This window comes from Hermetia illucens, chromosome 1, assembly GCF_905115235.1.
Source record: "Hermetia illucens chromosome 1, iHerIll2.2.curated.20191125, whole genome shotgun sequence".
Lineage (NCBI taxonomy): Eukaryota > Metazoa > Arthropoda > Insecta > Diptera > Stratiomyidae > Hermetia > Hermetia illucens.
Genome location: NC_051849.1, coordinates 67,319,701 through 67,340,445, shown reverse-complemented (window position 1 = coordinate 67,340,445; position 20,745 = coordinate 67,319,701). Strand labels below are relative to the sequence as shown.

At 41.6% G+C, this 20,745-nt stretch overlaps 1 protein-coding gene across 5 annotated transcripts in view; it reads right to left on the bottom strand.

The window, feature by feature from the left end:
* Nucleotides 1–20,745, bottom strand: part of LOC119661256 (progestin and adipoQ receptor family member 3) — a 116,925-nt gene that overhangs the window by 57,528 nt on the left and 38,652 nt on the right. Inside the window, exon 1 of one of the 5 annotated variants that reach the window (XM_038070507.1) lies at nt 15,790–15,943. The exons of the other annotated variants lie outside the window; for them this stretch is intronic. The gene's annotated coding sequence lies outside the window, so the exon portion shown is untranslated. Of the gene's footprint in view, nt 1–15,789; nt 15,944–20,745 lie in introns of those variants that run through there. 5 annotated transcript variants of the gene reach the window in all.

The following is a 20,745-nucleotide window of genomic DNA, read 5'->3' as shown; positions in this document are numbered from 1 at the left end:
TCGACAAATGCAAATCCACAAATGGCTGCCAAAGACAATTCACGTGTTTACCGTGCATTGCCTTCGACTTCCATTCATCGATCCGCTCTTGGTCCGACTTCACCCCACTCAGAGGATTGAAAGATCGACCCTTCAAGTTAAATGTAGTCAATCCACAGTCTGCCTTACAGACAGCCGCATACAAGGGACTCGCGTGCTCTTTGCTGTAAAAATAAGCGCGCAGCGAGTCGACTTTGCGATGATGTTGTGCCGCCACGTCAACCACGTTCCTACCTCCGATGTCACGAGGCAGGTTCATCCGCTCCACGGCAGACTTTGGGTAATGCATTCGGAATTTGGACATAGTTGTCCGTATGCGCCGCTGGACGTTTTTCAGGTCGGTCTTCGTCCACGACAATATTCCGAATGCATAAGCCAGTGAAGGGATAGCGAATACATTCAACGCGCTTATTTTATTCTTCCCCGAGAAATGCGATTTCAGCACCAGCTTTACACGTCGCAGGAATTCGGACAGCAGAGCATCCTTCAGATAACCAACTCGAGCGGAGGTCACCAATGCTATGTCCGGCATGCGGCTCGTGATGACCTTTGCGGATGGCTTGGATTCGACACTTGTCTAATCCAAACTCCAACTTTTATATTGGCAACAGACTTCTAAGATGGTTGTCAGTACCAGCATACAGCTTGATGTCATCTAAGTACATCAAGTGTGTATTCTTATTATTATTATTCTTTTTCTTCAGCCTTTGTCTCGTTCACAAGCGGGGTCGGCTTGTTGTGATCGGTTTCGCCATTTGGTTCCATCGAATGCCTGATCTGGGTGCAATCTCGAGGCTTTTAAATCCCCATCCAACGTATCAAGCCACCGTTGTTTCGGCCTGCCTTTTTGTCGTTTACCATCGACTTCGATGTTCACAGCAATCTTGGCAAGTGAATTCTCGTTAGCACGAATTGCGTGACCATACCATGGTAGACGCCTCTCTCGCAATTTTTCCACGATCGATGCAACCCCATATCCATCATAGATATCCACATTTCGGATGTGATCAAAACGTGTGATGCCAGTTGTCCAACGCATCATCTTCGTCTCCATTGCCGCAAGACGCCGTTCATTGTCTTTCATAATCGGCCAACACTCAGAACCATAGGGAGCGACAGGATGAACGACATTGCGGTAAATTTTAGATTTGAGACATTCGATGATACGTCGATCAGAAAGAACGCCAGTTGTGGAACGCCACTTCATCCAGGTACCGTTAATGCGGGAAGCAATTTCAAAACGCAGTTCTCCATTGGCTGATAGCGTTGACGCGAGATATTTAAATCGCTCAGTTCTGCGCAGATCACGGCCGCTGACAGTGATTGTGCCTGTTTCATGGGGATCGGTCGTCAAAAATTCAGTTACGTTTAGATTCAATTTGAGATTGGGTTCCATGAGACGACTATTCCATTTTTGGACAAGTTGCTCGAGATCATTTTTACTATCAGATGCTAGGAAAGCATCATCTGCATAAAGCAGTGTGTAGGGCGCTGGACGTTGGATATCCCGTGTGACGGTGTCCATAACAAGAACAAGGAGGAGTGGTGAGAGGGCGCTTCCTTGATGAACACCAATAGAGACACAAAACGGTTTTGATATACCCGTTCAAAAATCTTGATGGTATAGGAAAGTAACCGAATCGGACGGTAATTTGAACATTCTGCTAGCCTACCTTTCTTTTTCCATATTGGAACGGTGGTACTTTCTTGCTAGTCAGATGGTGTTCTTCCTTACTGAATAACACGATTAATGAATTCACAGAGTCACATTGTTGTGTCCCAGCTCTTCGCTTTTCAGAAATCAGATGCGATATCATAGGTCCTGTGGCTTTCCCAGATTTCATTCATTTTATTGCCTCCTCGACTTCAGTTACGCTTACAGGTGAAACTGATCCAAATATCGGCAATGATTGTGGAAGTGGAGGATGAGCAAATCTTCAGTTGAAATCTGCTCGAAAATCAAATAGGTCCAGGGAACTGGATACATCCGCAAAAGGTAACCTTGAAAGTTGTCCTACCATTGAAGAAAATTGGACCAGCAAACAAAGATAAAATCTTCTCGAGAATTACCTCTCAATTCAGTAGAGAGGTTCCTCGAAAAAAGGGAGAATCTTACAAATCCTCTTACAAAACATCTGCACCAACAAGGTAACACATCCTATACATTCTTGGGGCCGCGGCAAATTATTTGCGTTAACATAAATCTCTCCACCTTTTACCGATACTTCTTGCATGCAATCATCCTCTGATGCCAATGGCAGTGAAAGGTGAATATCAGTTGAGCTTTCGGACAACCGCCAATTATGCACCCTCGACCGCTAGATGGTGATTTGGTAATTACTCGACTCCTCTCGGATCCACCCTATGATCGAGAAAAGTGATAAGTTCGGTCTAGATGGACCTATTCCACTACCGAACAGGACAACCGCTGAAGAAAAAAAGGACGCTGATATCGTATTTCGTAATCGGACAGAAACGATGTCGTTCTTCTTTAACCCGCCGTTAACCCAAAATTTGTGTCTTCATACTGATTTTGCACTCAAGCATCACTCACATAAGACTTGTTGCAGAGCGAACTGGGGAAAAACGAAGGGAGAAAGGGACATCTGAAGGAGACTTCACTCAGGTACTCTCCAAGGCTCAAAAGAAGAAGGCGAAGAGGAATAAGAGATAACAACACGTCGCGTCATCAGAAAAACCTCTGCCTAAAATTAAGGCGGACACCAAGGACAGAACACTAAAAGACAAGGTGCGGAGACGAAGGAGGACTAAATTACCAGCTCTGCTTATTAAGTCGACGGAAGGCAAGACTTTTGCGGAAATACTCTGTGAAATTCCGTACAAGATTAAACTTGAAGATAACGGAGCAGAAGCGTCTTCCATTCCTAAAACAAAGGGTGGTGGACTCCTAGTCGAACTAGGCCGAAGACAATAAATAAAGTTACGTTCTGTGAAGCAGTCAAGGGACTTCTGGCAGAAAGAGCTTTGGTTTCCAGCCTGGAACCCAGGTGTTCTCTGGAAATCCGAGACCTAGACCGCTTCACACAAAAGCACGAAGTAGAAGAAGCCATCAAACACGAATGTCCCGAGGTAACCAATGGCCGGATTGTTATCACCTCTGCAAACTCCCGAAGCCAAAGTCGCTGTGGTGGAAGATGCCGAGTAATCCGCGAGGAAACTTCTAAACAGCGGGAAAATAAGAATTGGTTGGGTAGTGTGTAGGATACCAATCCGGGTCGCCCCAATCAGATGTTACAGATGTTTGGATTATGGGCAAACATCTGCAACCTGTCGGAGACCTGACAGAAAAGCAACATGCCGTGAATACGGTCAGGCAAGCCATAAAGCGAACACCTGCAATTAAAAGCAAAGCTGCGTCCTATCCAGGGACCGTAGCGCGATTGATGAGAATGTTGCCCACACTGCAGGCTCAGGGCGGTGTCCAGTTTTCAGAGCAGAATGGGAAAGATCTAGGACGCGGTCAACCCCCGGGCTGCGAGTGAAGCATTCCAGACGTAACCTTTGCGTCGAAATCACTAATGTCGCTTGCGGACGGGTGGCGAGTTCTGGAAAACTTCTGGGCAAGCGACTAGCAATACGTTGCCTTCGAAGCAGTGAACACAAACTTTCGGTGTACGCCACCCCGGCCACCTTTTTTTTTGTACATGGGACGTCGTGAAAGTGAACACCGGGAGCTTTGTCGAAACTCTTGGAACAGGTGGGGCTGCGCTGGAGAGTACTCCTGGGGGCGGTGGCGCTGCAACCGACACTATCGTAAATTCAGTTATGAACCTTATAATGACGGCCTGCGGAGCCTCCATGCCCAGGATGGCATCGAGACTTGCCAAACCTTGTATGTATTGGTAGACAGTGGAAATCGCTGGGCTCCGGAAGGAGTGTCACAGTGTCCGCCGCTTAACAGAACGTCTAAGCGACCGGGAGGAGATATGTACCATAATGACGAAGTACAAATCAGCCAAAAGGAGGCTCCGCCGCGCAATAAACAAGAGCAAAGCTCGTTGCTGGCAAGATCTGGTCGGCGAGGTGAATGGGGACCCATGGGGACTCGGTTACAAACTGGTAACCCGAAAAATCGGGGCTCTGCGGAAACGCTGTTCACTTAAGGCCGAGCAAATGCAAAAGCGACCCTGAGTTGCTGTCTTCATACCGCCCACTATGTATGCTTGACACCGCTGGAAAAGTGCTCGAAAAACTCATCAGAAGTAGACCCACTGAAGCGGTACGCCCTGGCGGAGATTTATCTGCAGTTACTGCTACTTCTCCACGAACGAAAATCTTCGGAATCTGAAACCTTTCCAACAGGATGATCGTCAAGATCCCAAAGAAGGCACTCCTTTTTGAGTGTGACAGTTGCATATCGTATCTGCTGTTGCAAATATAATAGCTAAAATAATCCAGGAATGCATCAAAGAATATCTCGAATGCTTGATCAACAGAGAATAGGTGGGTTTTCACTCCGGATCCTCTTTCATTGACCACATCAACACCCTACAAATCATTTTGGAACAGTGTGGAGTTCAACTCTTCGCAGCACCTCCTATTCATCAATTTCGAAAAAGCTTTCGATAGTATGAACAGAGAGTATATCTCGAGTACTCTATGCTCTCCTGAAGAAACTAATAGCTATTATCAGAGAGGCAGGTGATGGCGCAAAAAGTCACGTGGTGCACCGAGGTAAAATCTCAGAGGATTTTTAGCTCCAGAGGGGTTGTATCCTATCACCGAGATTATTATCTTCTTGTTATCGGTGACGTTCTTCATGTTGCCTTGTCCGGAGGATGTGGAGGAGTTCAATTGACAATAATCTTTCTTCAAACACCATCTGGGTGAGTAGAGTTGGACTGAATATAAACGCAGACAAAACCAAGGTTCTCAGTCTGGCGGGTCATCACACTCTCCCTATCTGCATTAATGGGGAGTCCATCGGATCCATCAGGTTTCGATCAATTTTGATATCAAAGTGAGATTTTTGCCGACTATGGCACCGAACTGGATGTTGCCCGACGCATTAAAAGCGCTAGATCTGTTTCCGCTGCCCTGTGTAAAATCGGGAAATGCAGCTATCTAAACACCAAGATCAAGTTGAAACTGTTCTTTCTGTGTTGCTATATGGAAATAGCACATGGAAAGTGAACTCAATTGTTACCTAAAAACTTCTAACTTTCATCAATACCTCTCTGCATCGTATCATCGGAGGGCACTGGCTGGATACTATTACAAACGAAGTACTTGTTCAGCGCACAAGCCTGGCACTTGTATGCACTGTGATCAGAAGACGGAGGTGGTAGTGATAGGTCATACATTAAGGAATAGCGACAATTGCATTGCTGGTTACGCCAAGCAGTTGAATTCATTCTCCAAAAATGGTTCACGGGTGGGATGCTCATAAGGGCACTTGGCAGAGAACAGTAGAGGAAGAGCGCGAGTGTCTCGGGAAGTCGTGAGAACGTGCTGAAGGACATTCCAGGTAACCACGAACGATGGCGCGTAGGTGTGGTTGACGCGCTATACCCCACTAATGGGTGAATGGCAATCATATATATATATATGTGCATTTTAATAGTTTATACCACTATTCACGATTTCTAAATGTAAAGCTCATATAAACAAAAAATATTTTTAGATTTTATTCCATTCCATAGATACATTAATTTTTGTTAATTCATTTCAGTTTTTTAAAAATTGATTTCCATGGCAACCACTTCTAACATGACCTTGGTATTGAAATCAGAAAGGGCACACTTGAAATTAAGCATGAATGAGCTATTTATTTCTTATACATATTGAACTTATTTTATTTTTTTTAAAATGACCAAATTCTAAGAGCGGTGTGTTCTAATGAAGAAAAACCAAAACTTCTCAGATACAAAGGAAACGCATGAAATACTCCAACCAAAAACCAAGCAATCCCACAAGAAGCTCAGATGTTCGAAATTTAATGGCACTGCTTCCGTTGCAACTTCACTGTACTCAGTTTTATATCTTTTCATATCTATTTGATCTTGTTCAAGTAGAACATCACTGAACCATTTCTCATTCAATCCGTAATCATTGACTTTAAATATGAACTCATTATATTTATACCGTAAAATCCAACTATATATTACCGGGCAATTCCCAATGAATTCTGTAATCAATATGTTTGTCGGGGATAATAGTGGTTTCCTCAAATGACTTTGTTGAATTTGCAATAGTTGAATACGGTCCGATGACAACCCATACACATAAGTAGTATTCAAACTGAAAACATGACTAAGGAGCTCATCAACATCTACTGCAAAATATAAATCCTCATAGCCATCGGGAACACCTCCGTAGGCTATGTAGTAACTTAAACTGGTTTTCTCGGCCATAATTTTCATTCCAGATTCTCGAATTTCTGAATAAGTCTTGGGAGGTTTCTCGTAGAGTACGACGGTTAGATAACTGGACAATTCAGCCGAATATAAATTGATCAAGATGAATCCCAAAATCAACACTTGTCCATGAATAACCGCAAATCGCCATCTCTCAAATAACCTGCCACTAACTCCTTGATAGATTATTCCCAAAAAAATGGCCAAAAATGCCTCTCCAAAATCAATAGTTTTGAATACTACAATTAACATTAATCCTTCCGCAAAAGCTGCATACAATAAGAAACCTCCCAACAATATCCAAATTGATAAATCGAATGGTTTTAATAGATACATGAAACGAGGCACCTTTCTTAAGTTCGGTGTAACCAATAAAACATTCATTTTACTCAAAGGGTAAGTAGCCGCGGTTTTCACGTCCAGAGGACTCATCAAATTCGGTGCCACATCAATATCACGGGTTAGAATCATGCGACTCATTTCGCCTTTATCGAAAAGATGAACTGTATCTACCTCCTGGAGACTACCATTGCATCTTTCAGCGAAAGTATGTAGCATTTTACTCAGATAGCCACCTTTTTTTTCAATACCATTGCCCGTTTTGTAGAAATATGAGCGTGGATAGTCCTGTCGAAAAATAGTTCGAATTGGGTATCCATAAACATTTTTCAATTTATCTGGAAATAAGTCTTCAGCACTTCCTATTTTAGATAGTTCAATTATTTTGAATGTTGGAAAAGGTAAAAATGTATAAATCCGGAGACTTTGATTGTCTTTGGAGTCGATGTTATATAAGAGCAACACGTTGAGGAAGCCATTTTCGAAGCACTGACGAAAAAGTAGCTCGCTCCAAACTTCCACATCATTTCCAGTGTTCATAAGGGTGAAAACCACTCGTGACCTTTCCATAAATTTTATTGAAGCGAACACATGGTCCAGATGTTGGTTTGAAATATCAGATGACAGCACAAGAGCAACAAAGTCCTCGTTGACGTAATTATACAATTCTATGATTTCATCATGGATAATTATTGTTGGAACGAAGCTGACCTTAAGTACTCCAATGAGGTTATCTTCAGCGCGTTCGTCTCGTTCACCGAAAGCAACAATAGTTGATGCACTTTGGAATAGCGTCACTATTGGGGAAGGTAATACAAAACATTCAATTCTTGCAAAAGCGAGGAAGAAAAATATTCCGGTCATCATTTTGCGAAAGCTGGTAGTAAACTGGGCTGTTTGAACATCGAAAACCTAATTCGCATTTGATGAGCTCAACTCAATAATGCGGTATTGCGATTAGAATTGATTTAAAAATGGAATAGCATTATTCTAATACGGTCAAGGGACTTTATTTCAAAATAACCCCTCCATTGGAAACCAATAACATGATTGGAAATTACCATTATCCACTCTCACTGCAATTTAACTGAAGGACTGACTCAGGTTCCCATCAGGAAGTCAGTTATGTATCTGGAACTGACCACAGTTGATTAACAATTGAGATTTAGGTTATCGAGGCATGTTTTCCTGTCTGGTATATCATCTAAGTGAATATAGAAGTTGGAACATGGTCTAAAGTCTGAATTTTATTTAGATTGGTGAGGAAAGTGCAAGAACTTTGTATTCCTGAATATGCGTCCTGCCACTTGATAGATAGGCATAAATTTCATCATCCCCAAATAATAAGACAACTGACGGATGTCACCTGAATTGACGACTGAATCAAATCAATCACAGGGTTATCCGACATTTAGGCGAGGAATATGGGTCAGTTTACAACACATCTTTGCAGAAATCATAGCGACCATTTCAGTAAATTTACGTACAGGGAAACTGAAGTTCTCTGATGAAATGAGTCCCTTTTTATATTCTCATTGCCCTTCCTGCATCAAAGGTTCACCAACAGTTGTATTTGCTAAATGGAATGAGCGATGGCCAAAGATCATCCTGAGTAGCCGTAATCGACCAGGACGAAATTGGCCGTGAAAGTTCGCCCGCAAATACTGAAGCTTCACCGACCCATACTAGCTCGTCTCTTTGCTAATCAAGCTCGGGAACGTGGGAAAGGTCCTTTGAACCCTTCAGTCACTCACGTGTCATTTAGCAAAAACTTCACGTGTTCTTAAGCTCTGAACTTAAAAAATAAACAAACGTCCGGATATCGGGCGAACCTAACCGAAGATAACAAGCGATGTAAAGCTAGAAAATTTAACAAAATAAATAACGACCGCGCGCTAGGTAATGTAAAACTCCAGAGTTGGATCACATTCTCAATCGATGCTTCTCCTGCCTCAGATGTCCATGCAGTGTGACCTTGGAGGTTCCCACCCTGCCCTGGCATCCTCAGACCATAATATGGGAGGATAATGGAGGATTAATATGAACTTCATTAGAATGGAATGGAGTCCCCAAATCGAAAACTTACTCCTACTGCTATAATATATGCAACCAAAATCGAAAAAAATGTTAAACAAAATAAATAAAAAAAGAATAATCAAATATAAGTTTTCATGGCAAAGAAATAAGAAAATGCAATTCCGTCGTAGCCAGTCTCAAGCCCGGTTGTGAAAAGAGGACCTATGTGTGGAGGCGCTGCAGTATGGAGTCGATTAGCGGAAATTCTTCCGAGCTCCACAAGAAAGCAGTGCAACCACGAATCGAAACTCACCCGTGTGAGTAGTTCGCCTACCTTTCGGTAGCAGGTTGACAACCACGAGGCCGGCAGAGAAACCGGGAAGAGGGTAACCTGCCATGAGAAGTAAAGAAATAAAAACACAAACAAAGCAAAATAAATAAATTAAGAAGTAAAATCAAATATAAATAAATGATTTGTTATTAAATATAAACTAAATTTTAACTAAAATTATTACTCCGACAGGTCGGATGACAAGACGAACGTATTGAGTTCAGCACAACAGAGCCAAAAAGGCTGCGAGTTCATTATCAGTACCTGGTGCAGTGAATAAAAAGAGAAGGAGCTAAATCACTTACTGACGAAGCTCACCTTAAGGGACCGCTCCCCGAGCCAAATGTTGCATGAGATGAAGCAGTTGGGTGGGGAAAAGGTCGGGGTTGAGCTTCTGAAGTCGCTATGACTACCGGAAAGCACCCAGGCCATGTTGGCCTGTGCGGACTCCGGATCTTTAGAGGTGTTAGCAGGGGCAGTGGCAACGACAGCCACAACGCAACACCGCACTGAGGTAACAGTTTCAGTACTAGCCGCAACACTCTTCTTCATCACCCGGCTAAAGTCTCCGCTGAGGTTCGCTACGAATTCTGGATAGAATTCTCGGATATGGGTCCTTTGAATAGATCAGGCTTTCCTAGGCTCTCCGAGAATTTTATCTCAAATCAATGATGAAATTGCGTATCGGCTTTGTGCAACTACAAACACTTACGTATTGTGCTGTCAGATTGATTTGAGTGACCGAAGAGATCCACCACGGAAAATTCGTCTAGAACATCGGTGGAACTTATTACAGCAAGATATATGATAGCTACGCCTACTCAAATCAGCACTGGCACGGTTGAAAAATAAGGTGCAGATGGATTACTGGAACTATGCCATTCCCAATAAGACACCTGTAGTTGAAATTCTGAACACACTATCGTAATGTAGAAACTTACTATCGTATGCAGTCGGTTACGATGGTATGGCGCAAGTTACTTTAGAAGCAAAAGAATATTGGGTAGGAATTTTCACGTTACCCAACGTATCAAGGTATGCATTTTGCAGATGTTACGGAAGACGAGGTTGAATGATCGATAAACAGCTCTAATAACTGGAGGGATCATGCTCTGGATTGGGTGCAAAGTTTCTGGTACTAAAAGTTTTGCCAATATACGTGGCTGGCATACAGTATCAACCAGGTCATTAGTTGGCCTCAGGAATTTCCACCCTTCTTCACTGTGAGAATTACTTACCTTGTCCCCAAAAAGGGCACAATACAAGACCCCGCAGACACAAGACCGTTTACTTCCTTACCAACCTTCTACAAATTCATAACGTCTGTACCAACTCCTCAGAGCCTATCCGTATACTTAGGAGTATCTTTCATGAAAAATCATTGAGTCTCTTTAGTTTTGCATGGCACTGAACCCCCTTTCATAGGCACTGAATGATGCTAGAGGCCATGGTTTGGCAATAAAGTATGGCCTACGTGCTAAGTGCTGTGATCTGGAAAACGTCTAGCGGCGGATATGGACTATGCCCAAATTCCGAATGCATCATCCAAATTCTGTCGTGGAGCGGACGAACCTGCCCGTGACATCGGCGACAAGAACGTGGTTGGCGTAACAGCACAACATCATCGCCATGTTGACTTGCTACGAGATTATTTTTAAGGTAACGAGCAGGCGAATCCTTGTCATACGGCTGTCTGTATTATTACTAAAAGGATCGATCTTAAAATTCTCTGAGTGGGCTGAGGGCATGGTAGCCATTTGACGATTTACATTTATCAAACATATAGCTGTGTGCTAGGAAGGTCTTTCCTGAGAGGGAGGGATTTATATGTGTCATTAAGGACGAGCTTATAAAAAGGTCGTGATGAAAGAGTGAGTGGAGAACGCCCAATGCAGAGTGTGTGATTCGATGTTAGATACATTGGACCACCTCATTTCTGGCTGTGCTCTTATGGCGACAATGCAATACATGAGCAGGCATAATACTGTATGTAAGGTGATTTATCAGAACCTGTATGCATGGGCTGCTCACGGCGACATGTCCGGTTTACCGATATGAACCGCGGACAGTAGCCGATAGTTCTACGTACAGTATGTATTGAGACCGGCAAGTTCTACCTGACCGCCATACACCGCATAATAAGTCAAACCTGCCGTTAATTGACAAGACAGGTCGGTCCGCGTAAATTATTGATATTGCTATGCTCCATAATAGTAACATTGAACGAAAATACGCAGAAGGTGAAATTTGACATCTCGAGAGAGTGCAGCGGCCTCTAAGGAGTGTCCAACCTAATGATCGCGAACATGTCTCGAGGTCCCTGGGAGTGTCGATCTCCAGCGTCGTGTGTCGGGAAGGTGGAATCGATCCGCGTTTCTGAGCAGGCGCAGCATGCCGAAGTCGCTTATCGCTCTGATATCCAACACAGGGTCGGCGGGGAATCGAAGATTCACCCCATGCACTATCTCCGCAGAGCTGGCCGCCACACATTCACCAATTTTTTGAGCGCTTTGTGTTGATTTACAAAAGAATACAAATTATCAATATTATTATAATTAGATTATCTTATTCAAAATATTCCGATGTCTGCAAAGATGACAAATAAACATTTCTTCAATTGCCGTGCAACCAACCAAACATTATGCTCAACGAATAACTACGCTTAGTTTTCCCCTCCCTGGGAAGCATCACATTTGATACTACATCATTTTCACCAGCTCCAATCATGCGTAATACTTCTAGCACCTGGATACTAGCATTGTATCTTTCGGCAAAGGTAAACAGTATTTTACTTAAGTAGCCACCTTTCCTTTCAGTACCATTGTCTGGTTTTTAGAAATATGAGCGCAGATAGTCCATAAACATTTTTTAATTTATCCGGAAAGAGATCCTCAATACTTCTTATTTTAGTTAATTCTATAATTTTAAATATTGGAAACGGTAGAAATATATAAGTTTGAAAGTTTTTTTTGTTTTTAGAATGGATATTATACAGGTAAAACAGGAGAACATTAAGGAAGCCTTTCTCAAAGCATTGCCGAAATACTAGCTCACTCCAAATTTCCATGTCATTTTCACTGTTCATCAGGGCGAAAACCACTTGTGACCTTTCCAGAAATTTCACTGAAGCGAATACATGAGCCAGAAGCTGATTTGAAATATTAGATAATAGAACAACAGCAACAAAGTCCTCGTAAACATAATTATACAGTTCTAAATTGTCACCACGGAAAATTATTACCGGAACAAAGCTGACTTCAAGTATTCCAAAGAGGTTATCTTGACCATGTTCGACTCTTTCATCGAAAACAACAATAGTTGATGCGCTTTGGATTAATGTGACTATTGGGGAAGGTCACACAAAGCCTTCAACTGTTGCAAAAACAACGAAGAAGAATACTCTGGTCATCATTTTGCGACGACTAGCAGTAAACTTGACTGTTTGAATATCCAAAACTAAACTTCATTTTTGACGAACTAAACTCAACACTACAATATTCAGATTAGAATCGATTTAGAAATGGGATAGCATTATTTCAATGGAGTGGACTACTAAATTATCTTTGCATTTTAAACCAATAACATGATTTCAGGTTTTCGAAATTAACTTAGTCAATATTATTGTAATATAGCTGAAGGATATATCAGCTTTCACTCAATAGTTGAATTATCTGAAGTCTGGCTGTGTTCAGATGTACTGAATTATTGGCTAATTTTCTGACTTTGTCTCATTTTAATTCCTAGTGATTCGTCTTATTTTATCAGTTCCATTTTAATATTCACAACGACAATTTCAAAGCTCTGAATAATTTTCTTAGAGTGGAGCGCATTTCATGACTCTCTAGAAAACCTTCGTCCCTGTTTCATCCCATTTCTCAACCTAGACGGCGTAAATACCGACTCTGGTTGACCCTAGAAGTCTATAAGCATCCTCCCGATGTTTGTATAGTAATAATAATAATAATCATTGACGCAACAATCCATATTGGATCGAGGCCTTCTAGTGTGTTAGAGCACTTCATTCAAGACCGTAATTGTACACTACAGAACACTGTAGGAAGCAATGTGGTCAGCATTGCACTCGTCCGAAATTATTACCCTGATTTGATTGAGGTACTCATTCTGAGCTGAGTCCACTAGTATCCGACATCCAGGCATAATGGTTGTTGGAAGTACCTGATTTGCACGGAAAGCGGTCCACAAACATACGTGGACTTCTCCAGACGGCTAGTATTGATCGAACGCCGCCACCTCTCAGCCTTGATGAATGTCGGAACATATAGGGAGGCCAATATAGACTCGGATCACTATCTCGTTGGCATGGTACTCCGAGCTTGAATAACAACACCACCCAGAATCCCCTCTGACAATTAGGTGAGAGTTAACACTGAAGCCATCCACAACACAGCCCCCCGCAACACCCATAAGAGGGAAATGGATGCCGCAATAACCGCAGTCAACAGAGATCCTGGAGATAAAGCATCAACAAATGATCTTCACAATCACCTAAAGAACGTTATCATAAATACGGCCACAAACATACTTGCCCCCGGCCGCAAAAAGAGTCAGAACGGCTGGTTTGACGATGAATGTAAACTAGCAACGCAATGGAAGAATGCCGCATACCGAGTAATTCTCAAAGGACGCGGGCACGCACGGAAACTTATCATGAACTCTGGCGAGCGGAGAAACGACTTCACAGACAGAAAAAGGAAGCCTGAAAGAACCAATAGGCCTGCGAACTCGAAAAGTACAGGGAACAACTGCACCAGGAAGCCTTACAAACCTCGATGTTCATCCTACCGAGACAAAGTGGGAAATCTGATTTCCGACAGAATGGGCATATTGAAGCGATTTGATGAACTACTGAACAACCAGAACATCGGTGAGTTGGAGGTCCCGCCAACTGAACACGACGGACAAATACTGACACCACCAAGTATAGAAGAAACAGTTCGTGCAATTCATCGGGTTAAAAATCATAAGTCGCCAGGAGCCGATGGAATTACAGACACGGAGAAACTATCGGGTGACTGATGTATCCACAAGAAATGTATAATAGATGCGAAAACAACAGAGACACCTCGCTACTATGCACTTTCTACAAAGTATTTATCAAAATTTTGTAGAAAATTGGGAAATATAATGTTCGTTTTAGGGCTAGACGATCTACAACTACTCAACACTCCAACGTAACCAGTCCGCCTCATACAATCGACTATGAAGGGCACGATACCTCCACTGCAGGTGCAGCATATGCTAGTTGACCTATATGTCAATCAAACAGGTTTAAAACAATGAGACGACAATTTAGCACAAGTCTGTAGTCAGAAAGCAAAGCCGTATCGCTCATAAATTTCATCGTTATATAGACTATGAAATCATCCATCCTCATGTAGGGCGCCAAAAATTCTTCGGATGATTCTTCTCTCGAACACAGCCAAAGATTCGCAATTTTACTATTGGTGAATAAAGTTTTGAAAATGTTGACAATTTTACATGTCTAGGAAGTAAGTTACCAAAGGAGATACGATATAAAGACAAAAATTCAACTAAAGAGTAAAACTTAAAACGCAGTTCTCCTAATTCTACCAAAATGCATTCACAGAAAGATAAAGCTGCGCATACGAAACGATTGTCAAACCTGTGCTATCTTATGGTAGTGAATTGTGGGGGCTAACTACGGCAACAATAAAAATATTGGATTCCTTAAAGATTCGCATGGAAGGTACAAGGACTGATTGTATGAGATCTATGGGGAACCAGAAGTCTCAACTGACTCGTCATCTACACCGTTTGGACGACGCGAGAATACCCAAAAGCGTGTTCAAGGGAAAAGCTGACGGAAGAAGGCCAGCCGAAAAATCAAGGAAGATGGAAACCGAGATAGTTGGAGACAAATTTTTAAGTGAGCCAAGGAAACGGACTGTAGCGCTCGGAAGAAGAAACAAGCATCTTTGAATATCGTAAAAAGTCCCTGTACAATGTAGTAGCTTAAAGGTGGGAAAGCATTACAACAATATCATAAGCTTTCAATCACGGAGTTAGTTTATGTCTCACTCACACTATTATTAAAAATTGGAGGCTTGGCTTGAAATATAAATCCAAAGTTGCTGAACTTTTTTTTCAAAGCCGCATAGTTTCCGTTTATTTATAAAAAAAATGTCACACGAAATATCAACGCAATCATTTCGCATTCCACATAATAAAGCACAGAAGAAACGAAAATTCCCGAAGATCATAAATACTTTACATATTTAGCATTTCCGGACACAGTCATACATACTAAAATATTTAACGGCAAAATGTGTAGCAATGAACTCAATACGAAAAAATTTAAATATCAATTTCATTGTCACATGCCACGAAGGAAAAAACAACTCAGGTCATAGTAACTCTTATATAACAAATTTACAACATTAATCACAAACACAAGATATTTAGCAATCAAAGCGCTTTTCCAAGTTTTGTGTACTCTTCACACTTTCACACAGACTCGACTTTCATTTGAAACTTTGTCAAGGTGACCAACGCTCAGCTTTTCCGCAATATTTCTCTGAATGAGCCACAGTTGTGTTTACATTTCGCGTGAGCAAAACAAGACCATCTATTCCCACTTAACAACAATTAGCGATAAAAATTTGTTAAATATAAACAGATCAATTAGATCATATTTCTGATTCGTACCTGTGCAATGGCATAACCGATTATGGCACGTTCTTCCTATGATTGCGATTGAACGATTCGAAGTGCACCTATCTATGTATCTTTTACCGAACCGACTCAAGACGTATGCTATCCGGATCACCTGAACGATCGGCGTTCAGCGTCTTAACTGAAATAGTGTTCAGCATATATTCATGTTGTTACCAAGACGATGGTTCCCTCAACATCATCAGAGTGCAACATACATTCCAACACTCATAGAGGAACGCTTATTATCACCTTGAGCTGTAAGTTTACTTCGGTATCATTAAAATGCATGAAGCAACCTTTTAGGCAATCAGCAAACAATTACAGAAAATAGCACGATATTGGCATATTTGATAAGATTTACGCTAGGAATACGTAATTGCACCTTGGTGTAGATGGCTAATTAACTGTTTTCGATAGGGATGATCATCAGTTCCAAATAGCAACACTGAACCAAAAATATATCTTTACTGGTTTCTCCCTTCCCTAAGGCATTACCCAGAAGGAACAAGTTGTAGATCGGCAGCTTTAAGTGTACAAAGTTATTTAGTTCTGGGTGATCGCGTAATTTGACATGATATCTAAATAACCCTCTTTAAATGAAGTAATTTCACATTGAACCAAAACACTAACTTAATTTGTAAACAATATTTGGGTTTGCGCCAAACTCTCCAATTTCATATAATGCATGTCGCTCTTTGGAGGGGGACACAAGTCGGAAATTGGAAGTTCGGCGCTTTAGGTATGCAAGGTTTTGAGGATTTTTTATGTAATATGGGATAGGCAATGTTCGGTATTCCATTTGTACATGATCCGTAACAGGATTTCCACCAAACTTTCTATTATGATGCTTCATATTATGGCCTAAATCATTGCCATATTTTGTTGTTCTAGGATCAATTTTAAAAGGTTTCGCTGTATTTACTAAATATAGTAATTAAAAGCGAAATTCTCTAAACGAACACCTTTATTAAGCGAGCAATTATGGATACGTTGTTAAAATTGTAATTCGTTTACTAAGAAACCCTCTTTCGTTTCATAATGAACTCTCCCCTCTTAGCTGAAAGAAGGATAGTTTATTCTTTACTTTTACATCAAAACGTAACGCAAAATGAATGGGAAAGACGTGTGTTGACACTAAAACATATATGCAAATAATAAAAGAGAGTGAAAAGAAAATGCTCCATGTTTGGCTCCTCGCTTCCAGGTCAGTACTACAGAAACAAATTTTTAGAAAATATGGGAATATATTATTGTTAACTTTATTTTAACAGAGAGAGGAGGGTATTTTGAGCCGTAAGTACCGTATAGGGGCAGCTTCATGATTTTTTCAGATTTTTCGGCTGGGTAACTTTTGAAAATGGCCCTATAAAATAAACGATCACTTTCCGATGTGAAAATTAAAGTCTTAGTAAGTACAGACAATATTCAGTGAAAAAAATGTTCACCCCTTTTGCATGTATGGAAACCCAGGCTTCACCTCTACGCCCAACAATATTACCCACTGCATGCGTGGGCATCCACAGTTCCAACTTTCCAGTGCGTATGGCATTGATGGCAGAAACACAGGCAATGAACCGATTTTAACAAGGTTCTGTTTTACAGAAAACCTTAAAAACACTGCTCGAACCAATAACAGGAATCAAAAATCAAAAAGGGTATTTATGATTTACTGTAACTTTGATAATAAACGTAGTATTTCGAGAAAGTAATATTAAGTCCTATATTACTGTAAAATGTTGCGGATATATGATGAATTTAAGGAAGCTCGCAATAAATTTTCAAAATATAATAATATACTATTATGAACTTTATTTGAGCAGATATCATAACGGAGCCTAAAAACAATGTGCATGGCTCACTGCAATTTTGGTCATATTTGTCAGTTGGGTGGTTTCTGAGAACAAGTCCTTAAAGTAATTGACCCTTTTCGAATCCCCACACTCCTACCCTCTGCAACAAGTTTCAAAAGTGATACCTGCTTCGTGAAGTGCTAATCGTTACCATTCATTTGATATGAAAAGAACATTGCACCCCTCTTTCAGGTATATGGTGAATCTCCCCGCCCCCCGCAATATAATTCACCGCATATATGCAGGTTAGCAGTTCCAACCTTTCTAACGAATTTCAGGTTAATAGGTATAACCGTTTTTGAGAAAAGTGCATGTGACGGACAAACAGACATCACCCAAAATAGTGTCGCATTGGCTATGAATAGTACAAAGGCGTACACAGTGTAATTTGAGAACAATGAACATCCTCGGGAGCGGCTTCAGACGAAAATTGGTAGTATATTCATCTACAGCTGCTATGTGGCACCAAGGTTTACGGAAGAAGAGCTACAATCAATGATAGAGACGCTAGTGAGAGCATCCCTGACTACAATCATAACCCTAAAACCATAGATCGCGATTTTAATGCACTGATACCTACCTAACGGATAGGCAAGCGAGGAAAGAATGCAGACGGATATGTATTAATTGACACTCTTTCTGGTCTGAACGTTTTTCTAGCAAATACGTCAACACTTTCCGGAGAAGGGTAACGGGATCCGTGATAGACGTCAAATTTGTTAGTGGCGCTTTAGCGAAGGATCTCCGGGCGATAAAAAAGTTACGACGAGCATGCAACGCGTCCATGGCAAGGCGTACTGGTTCCCAAAAACGAGTACTGAACTTCTGGTGAAAGCCTGAAATCGAATAATGCCATAAGACCTGCCCTGAGGCCAGAAGACGCAGTCAACAAAACAGGAACAGATCTAGATACGAAAAGGCGCGGAAAAAATCCATGTGACCATAATAAGAAATAAAACCGAGCACTTCAAGCAGCTGTGTAAGGAAGCTGCCTTCTAAATAATATTTGCAAATTATTTGAATGAATAATCTACAACAGGTTACTTCCGATTGTCAAAAAGAAAACTGGTCTCTATGAAAACCAGTTCGGATTTCGAAAGAAAAGATCTACGGCCGAAGCGGTTAACCTAGTGGCTAACATAGCTAAAGCCGACAACATGCGTGGTTCCACAAGAGGCCTCTTCCTAGAACCACTCTTTCGACACCAATTCGATATTCTTAAAAGCTGCCTGGCCTCCTGACCTACGCCACCGCTCCATCTCAGGCAGCGTCTGCCACGTCTTCTTTTCCTACCATAGATATTGCCCTTAAGTGGCCCGCCCACCGTAACCTATTGAGCCGGATTTTATCCACAACTTGATGGTCATGGTATTGCTCATAGATTTCGTCGTTATGTAGGCTACGGGATCGTCCATCCTCATGTAGGAGGCCAAAAATTCTGCAGAGGATTCTTCTCTCGAACGCGGCTAGAAGTTTGCGATTGATATAGGTAAACCGGACATGTTCCCTTGATCGGCCCAAGCATGTATGCATGATTTTGGTTAATCATCTTACATACATAGACAAGTACCATATCTGTGCGGCCAGAAATTAGATGGTCCAACATCTCTAACACAGAACCACACATTCTACACTGGTTGTTCTCCACATGTTCTTTCATTATGAGCTTTCTATAAACTCGGTCAATGACCACGTCGTCCTGAATGGTACACATAAATCCCTCCGTCGCAATAAACAACTTCCCAGCGTACAGCCATCTTTTCGACAAATGCAAATTATTAAATGGCTGCCAAAGGCAATTCACGTGTTTGCCGTGAGTTACTTTTGCTTTCTATTCATCCATTCACCCTTGGTCTGACTTCACCCCACTCAGAGGATTGAAAGACTGATCCTTCAAATTAAGAGGAGTCATTCCACGTCTGCTTTACAAAGAGCCCCATGCAAGGTACTCACCTGCTCTTCGCTGTAATAATAAGCTCTTAGCGAGTTAATTCGACGGTGATATTGTGCCACCAAATCAACCACGCCCCTACCTCCAATCTCACGAGGCAGGTTCATCCGCTCCACGGCAGAGTTTAGGTGATGCATTCGGAATTTGGGCATTGTTACCCGTATCCACCGCTGGAAGTTTTCCAGATAGGTTTTTCTCCACGGCAATATTCTGAATGCATTAGCCATTGAAGGGATAGCGAATACATTCGATGCGCTTATTTTATTTTTCCCCGAGAGATGAGATTTCAGCACCAGCTTCACACGTCGCAGGAATTCACCGCAAAGCATCCTTCAAATCACCAACCCGAGCATGGATTCCTTGCAGAATTCCTAGGTACTTGTAGAAACCTGCTTCGGTCATAGCTTGGATGTGGAGGTTACCAATGCTAATGTCCAGCATGCGGCTCATGATGACCTTGGATGGTTGGATTCGACACTTGTCTAATCCAAATTCCATCCTAATATCATGGCTTAACATGTCTACTATTCGCAACAGACTTCCAAGTTGGTCGTTTGTGGCAGCATGCAACTTGATGTCATCTAAGTACATCAAGTATGTCAGCTCGCAATTAACGCGTAGGTCACACTTTAGCCATGAAATTTTTTTTACTTTGGTTATTTTATTTTATTACTTCATTTTTAGTTTAATTTGATAGTTCGTTTTTTTCACTTTATATATTTCATTTAATAATTTTATGAACTCTACCCTGGAATAGAATAAATGAATTTAATATAAGTTTCTATTAATTCGAGGACGTCCTCTATGCCTCTTCCACTCTAACTTCGCAAAACCATCCATAATAAGGGGCAACCTCCAATACAGTAGCCTGAGGATGCCAAGGCGGGGAGGGAACCTCAATTGCCGTACCTCAAAATAAATCTGAAACAGGAGAAATATTGATTGAAGATACGAACCGTTAGAATCCTTCCTCTCGATCGCCGCACTCAGATTCGGAATTTTAGGCCGCACGCGCCCGATCAAGCCGCCACTTTTAAGGTTTTGTTTGCAAAACAACTTTTCTCATTTATTTGCAACGCACTTTTCTCAGAAACGACTATAGCGATTGACACGAAATTTGGGGAGAAGGTGGGAACTATGAACATC